The sequence below is a fragment of the Macrobrachium nipponense genome, chromosome 10 (assembly GCF_015104395.2).
Source record: "Macrobrachium nipponense isolate FS-2020 chromosome 10, ASM1510439v2, whole genome shotgun sequence".
In the NCBI taxonomy this organism is placed as follows: Eukaryota; Metazoa; Arthropoda; class Malacostraca; order Decapoda; family Palaemonidae; genus Macrobrachium; species Macrobrachium nipponense.
Window position 1 is genome coordinate 77,936,395 of NC_087204.1, and position 7,218 is coordinate 77,943,612.

At 37.2% G+C, this 7,218-nt stretch overlaps 1 protein-coding gene across 2 annotated transcripts in view; it reads right to left on the minus strand.

Annotated features, from left to right (window-relative positions):
• The window catches only part of LOC135223710 (uncharacterized), a 12,241-nt gene extending 5,439 nt beyond the window's left edge, over window positions 1–6,802 (minus strand). Inside the window, exons 1-3 of one of the 2 annotated variants that reach the window (XM_064262444.1) lie at window positions 6,611–6,802; window positions 5,759–5,865; window positions 906–976 (exon numbers count right to left, since the gene is read on the minus strand). The gene's annotated coding sequence lies outside the window, so the exon portion shown is untranslated. The remainder of the gene's footprint in view (window positions 1–905; window positions 977–5,758; window positions 5,866–6,610) is intronic. The other variant, XM_064262443.1, reaches the window with a different exon arrangement.
• Between the last annotated feature and the right edge of the window lie 416 nt (window positions 6,803–7,218).

Genomic DNA, 7,218 nt, shown 5'->3' on the forward strand with positions numbered 1-7,218 from the left:
GAGAGAGAGAGAGAGAGAGAGAGAGAGAGAGAGAGAGAGAGAGAGAGAGAGAAAAAAAATTTCTGAACATAAATATGTCCCTTAGAATCCTGCACTAATTTTGATATAATTAGGCAATAAAGCTGCTATGGAATCACGAGGTTTTATAGAAACTTATAATATTTAAATCAAACAAGAGTTTCGCCCGTTTTCAATCTAAGCCATTTAAGACAACGACCCACGGTCACGTTTTCCTACATTATTTAGAATTGCCTATAAATCGTACAACAAGTGATCAAATGCTTCTTTAACATTTGTGGGTTCCTTAAGCTGATATCACACTAGAACTAACGCTTCAAGCTTGCCAATAATGTTTGCCGTTTGGTGTAATCTCGTCACCAATATTTGGTGCGTAGTGCAATGTTATCATCAATGGTGTTCTTTCGTCACCACCATTGGTTGGTGCAGTTTTAACACCAATACTGGATGATTCAGTTTCATCACCAATTTTGGCTATATACTTTAAAGTCTGTCCACCAATACTGGCTAATTCAGTTCCATCACCGATTTTGGCTAATTCATAGTTTTACCACCAATACTGACTGATTCAGTTCCATCACCAATTTTGGAAACTTGATCAGCTTTGTCCACCAATACTGGCTGATTCAGTTCCATCACCAATTATGGCTACTTGATAAAGTCTGACCACCAATACTGGCTCATTCAGTTGCATCACTACTTTTGGCTACTTGATACACCATTTTTGGCTACTTGACGCAGTTTTGCCATAAATTTTGGTAATTTGACGCACATTGGATACTGAATGTAAAGTCTGATGGCAACATGCTAAAAACTGCAGGAAAACGTGCTCGTATGTGCTGCACTCAAAGTTGACCAAACATTGCATCTGTTCTCCTCGATCTCACCTTTTCATAGGTGTTATGCTGATAAAGTGCTGTAGGTCGAAGTCTATCGTTCTCGCTGAAGCACCTGCAGTCTGGAATAGAGGAAAATTAAAAATAAGTAACAAAATGGACATATTGATTTTTATGCTAAATCATTGACTTCAAAATATTATCGAATGCCGAAGGTAAAATATTTTGAAACTACTGAAATGAGTTGTTTTAATAACCAATTTTTAAGTAATGTGAACTGAAAGGGTGATAAATGCTTTCATATGATTTAGTCATGAGGAAAGAATGGATAGCGGAAGGTTAGTGAGGTGGTGTGTGTGTGTGTGTGTAATTTGTAAATTAGAATGGTGGACGGGAGGACAACCAAGAAAGTACTGGATAAATGAAGTGAAAGTGTAGGAGATGATGTGCTGAAAAATTAGGTTTCTGTGTAGGTCCATGACGTGCGCTTGCTGGTCATTACAATTCAGCAATAAAAAAAAAAAAAAACATGAATGCGGTGACCATTCTGCTGTTTTTCTCTGGACCACTCTCATGGTATAGAAAACGGTTTTATATATATAATTCCTCCTATTTATGACAAGCCTTCTACATACGTTTTCTATGCACACGGACAACTTTCAATCGGATGCTGGACCAGAGGAACAGACATCATCATCATCTTCATTATTATTTTATTATTATTCAAGAAAATGCGTATTCATTCATTCATTGGCCATATGTGGAAAGGGAAGATGAGTGCGATACAAATCAAAATAGCAATGAATGATAAATCGACGGACGGAAAAACAGACGCAAAAAAGGAATAGAGGAAAACTCTTCACTCTCTGCTATGAACTACGCTGGGAACACCTGACTGGTCCTTCTGTTCCTGACTTCAGTATAATGGAATGAACCGCCTGACCTCTAAACAGCCCTTCTTTGTTTCCGATTTCACAGTGAACTGATGACCGGCCTGACCGCTTAAGCCCCTTGTTTCAGACTTCTTAGTCCATGGATTTGACGGGTTTGACTTTCCTGACCGCTTCTGTCTTTTTCAGACTTCACTGGAAGGAAATGGTTTGTATGACCTCTACATTCTCCATTTCAGGATTCGCTAAACTCAGCTGGCTAGCCTGATCTCTACAGTCTCTGTTTGAGACTTCAATAAAAAAAGAACTGACCTGCCTGAAGTCTATGGTCTCTGTTTCAGCACGCACTAGGAAAAGCAGCCAAGCCTGACCACATCGGTCTCTGTTTCAGACCTCCATGGAAAAAACTGACTAGCCTGACATCTACAGTCTGTTTTGGCCTTCTGTGAAGAGAATTTAATTGCGTGACGTTTCCAGTTCCCTTTTCAGACTTGACTGGAAAGAAATGATCTGACTGACCCTACTACAGACTCTCAAAGGCACTGAATCAAAGCCACAGAAGCCCCCTCGGACAGAAAATCCAAACATCCCAACCACTAATCACGTGACCGTGATCCTAATATACAGTAATCATTTGAACTACATACATTGAACCAGAAAAACTGAAACAATCAAGTGTAAATATCTAAAAATGTGGGAAAAACAAATGGATATAAATAGAATATTAATGAAAACATTTTCAACACAAATTGGAACTTTAAAAAAATGAAATCTACGGGGACTAATGTCCATCCTTCACTGTAAGTCAGTTTGACTTCATCTTCAGATCGTGAACCTGGGAAAAACTTTTAGCAAATCTTGTCATGGGTATTTGACGACTTACTCGGATAAAAGGAAGGTTACAGAGAACTGTTAATCTTAGTTTTCAATAAGTTTCAAGTTGAGTATTAAAATGCAGCTCCAACTATGGGTGAATGGCTGCCTTGGCAATTCTAATTTTTTTTCTTTCTTTTTAATGCTTCAGCATTCGAATGCAAAGTGATGTCAAAACGACAAGTTTCATTTTATTAATCCAATACTTTGGTAAATAATTATGGAGAAATAAGAGCAAATGTAATGCAGTGTTGAATGGAATATTTTTGAAATGAATTACAATTTCGTATTGTAAACTAAGAATTTCTGTGAAATGATTCAAATAAAATGTCTTTTGAACTCTGCCATTCATTTATGAAATGGATACAGTGGCGTACAGCAGAATGGCAGAGGGAGGGTCTGGTTCAACCGGTCATGGATGTCAACGAGGACCGGAACCCGATGGAGTGAGCATTGAAATATCCATTACTAGGATAACGTCAAAAAGAGATGTGACTACCTTTCGAACCACGCATGAATTTAATATGATGTCAGATTTTTTAATCATTAGAGAAAACAGACTATCCATTCAGTATCTTTGGTTTCATAGTGGTGGCAACTGCATCCTAAAAACAATATTTAGGAAACTGCAGCAGAGCTTGGGGACCTGGTGAGAGCGATAATACATCCCAGTAAGGCCTGACAGACCAACATGTGACAAGACAACGTCAGTAGGAACAATAACTAGTTTCATATCTCAGTTCGATAAAGATCCCTGAATATAAAGCTACAATAAACTACAAACATTACTTTTGTCAAAGTAAAGCAACTGCAAAGCTATAGAGGTACTTTTCCTAAAGGCACCTTTAAAAACATCGCCACAGCACAGTATCACCGTAAAAGTAAGACCGAAGCAAAGCGTTGGACTCCTGCAAAACTGCGTAACCACAACGAATTATTGGAGTTACTCCTTTAAGTACAGGACCACAAAAATTACCAACGATCTCTGCAAATTTAAAACCAAAGCGAAGCATCAGAAATTCGACTGTAAATAGTATAAAAAAAATTACTCCTCTTCATCAGGATAAAAAAAATGAAAGCTCAAACTTTGGTTTTTCATTTTGTAGCCAAGCAAGATCAGGTTAAGTATTTTCAAAGGAGTTTCCATCAAAGATGAAGCAAAGATCTTGAGAGAGTTATCAAGAGGTCAGTGATCAGTTGAAATGCATTTCAAGGCAAAACTTGGTGTAAGAAAGTAATGCTTCACCTTTTGAAAGTGAACGATAGTGAAATCATACCAATGATGTACGATATGAACGACGTGACTATCAACTACAATAGGCGAGAGGCGCTCAGTAAATAAGTATCGAGAACGAATTGTGGCCCCAAGAACCATATTTAAAGGTAATCTCACTTGACTGAACACGATAGCGAATTTTGCACTAATTTTTTCGTTGTGTTGACTTTCGGGCGTCATTATCATTTGTCCCTTTGCAAAATGTTGCTAGGTTTTGCAGCAAGACTGGTACTATACTTGATACACTGCAAAAATTTTTAATATATTTGTATTTTTCCTCAGTAGACAAATCGTAGCCTTCCATATATGGAACAACCTTCCAGCGCATGCGCGGAAGGATACTGTATTTATGAAAGTGAAGCAGGTAAAGAAATGGACAGTCCGTTGACCTTACGTTAAAAATTCAATTGCAGTTGGATATAAAATATAGTCCCACATCTATAACATATTTCTGATATCAGCTCTAACAGCTGATATCTGCCTAGTTCCGGCAGAGCAATTCTCAGTGATGCTGACAAGGACAACAGATTTTCGTTGTTGTTTTTTTTCCCCTCCCACATCACATCTCGTTATTCTCGTAAAATAAATCGTCCAAGCATTCCTCATAAATTTTTGACGCGGATCTTGCTCGTTTCAATTTTACGGCTAGTGTTTAAAACTGGAGTTATCTTTTATAGGTAAATGCAGTAGCATTAATGTGTATACAAACAAGAGTGAAATTCGTGATAATTTTTTTGTCAAAATATAACCAGATCTACGCACATGGCTCCCAAGAGCTTTACTCAGCTCTCACCAGGTGGTTGAAAACATTCTGCAATGATTTTGTATTTCTATTTCAAGAAATCTCTCTTCAGTAATAATAATAATAATGATTTTCGGGATTATAACAATGATGCCTGTACAAAAGGTCAGCAGGCAGGATGAAAAAATAATTATTACATAAAAACGGAAAATGTAGCGGGCAGCTTAACGCCTTCCGTGCGTTCGTAAGACCGGAAGGGAACATCAGACTTCCTCTTCCCTTACTTACACTTTTCATTTTCTCAGCTCTCCATTAGGTTATCAGGTGACAATAGATAGCAATCTTAAGCCCAATACCAGGATTTCGGCCCTAATTACCATACAGTGCTCCAACTGCCCTGACATTTATTCTATTTCAACATTGCAAAACCGACTGACAAGGGCATCGAGACCAATCCGTATAAGAAATATACTTGATTCAATTTTTAGTTTCGTTGGAATAGGGTTCAGACACCCAAAAGCCAGCAAGGGTCCTTCTCCAGTGGTTCCCGAAATTGTGGTATAAGGTGAGGAAAGGAGTAAGAGTGTCTGGTGTGGACCTTTGGAGGCCTTCTACCAACAGTTGCGTCAGTTATTTGGGTGCCAGGTGATTTCAATATAAGTCTCTATCTAACAAGAAAGAATGGAGTTCAACTCACTGGTCCGGTTTAAAACTAGTGTTATGGAAATTAAAATATAATGTAATTTATAAACATTGTTTTCAATGACAGTTGCTTTTCACTGATCAATCAGACCTTGTTTGTCAGCACTGACTCTTGTTTTCAAAATATCAGTAAACGTTCCATGAATAAATAAATAAATAAGTGAAGAACGAAGCCTTGGTTTGATTCCTCTGCTTTTCAGTTTTTATCAGTAAGATTCCAAGCATTTTCAGGCCCATCTTAATTTAACAATGAAGACGCTTTTGATCCTTCCGTTACTAAATAAGTTCTCTCATAACGACTACAACTGTAACGGAACGGCGGAACATCAAAATCATTATTAACGATTAACAGATCACCCTGGCAGTGATTTCTCTCTTCCTTGACCCGGAATCCCCCAAGAACGTCAAGATGTAGACTTACCCTACTTATCGTCTATGTTCCCAGCTGCTGTGTTTACACTCATGGTTCGCACGACACTTCTCCAAATCTTGAATAGGAAGGATGCTTCACTGTTTTACTCAATTATTCTGAAATACAACGCAAAATATCTGTTACCTAGGAAAAAATGTATGTAGTTACGTCCGATGGTTTATTTAATAATAATGCTTCTCCTCTGTTTTGAGTTTTCACATAGTAGGCTACACAAGGCTTTACAAGTTCAAGACCTTTTTGATTTGTTAAGTTTGCATGCTACACATTGTTAATGATCGTAAGTGATAGTAGCTAAGCAACTGATTTTTATGTTTGTTTAAAAGATTGTATTATTTTCTGCGCTTAACGTATGATCTTTTGTAAGTTGCTTTATTATTCGAAAGTAATATATATTATATAAATATAAATATATATATATATATAATATATATATATACGATAATATATATATATAATATCTATATATCAGTATTATATATATATATAATATAATTATATAATTATATATATACTATTATATATATATATCATACTAATTCAAACACTTTAAAATCACTTAAGTACCTTAATTCCCCTCGAAAACAAAATATTCAAATAAACTAATAATTCCAACATAAATCAACTATTATTTCATGTAGCTATTAAATTTCATCACTCGTAAAATATTCTCTTTTATACTGAAGCAAAGCATTAATTCATTGCACTAAAAAGGACAGGGCATCACACCACTAATTGGTAATTTTCGTTTATATCTATTCAATTTCAAACATTCTATTTTCGACTTTTAAATTATTTGAAAAACAACAACGGCGACACCCAAGTCCTAGATCGTCAACTCACTTTAAAAACACGTCGCACTGGCGATACAACGATTGGTACACTTATTCATACAAAAATATACACCAACAACGCCTTCTCCGTCTCGGTTCCTGCAGGTAAACGGTGGGAGTTGACTAGATATGGATGAGTGGCTCTAGTGGACTGGCTCTAGCCCTCTCCTCTCGTATCTCTGTTGGCCGAGTCTGGGATCTGGTACCACTTCTCGCCTTGTCGTCGTTCATCGGGGGAAGGAGAGGGGGGGAGGGTAGGGAGAGGGTTGGAGATGGGGATAGAATGGGCGCTCTTCGAACAGGCTGTCGATGTAATAGAGGCATTTGTAGCAGCAATAATTAGTACTATTGTTTTGTGTGCGCGTTCTCTGTTTATTTTTTCCCTTGGTGTGTAGTTCCAGTTTTTTTATGCAAAGTTTATGTACTGAAATGCAAAGGAACATCGGTTTTCAGGTTTTCAAACTCCTTATCTGAGGTCACCTGGGACTTAGGCTAAATTTAGAATTCATTTCACATTAGCGTCCAACAGAATAGAAAAAACCTGTAACAATGAACGTCCAGCACCATCTTCGAATAGATAGAACCAGATTCTCCTGCAATTTATCGGCAACACGTTCC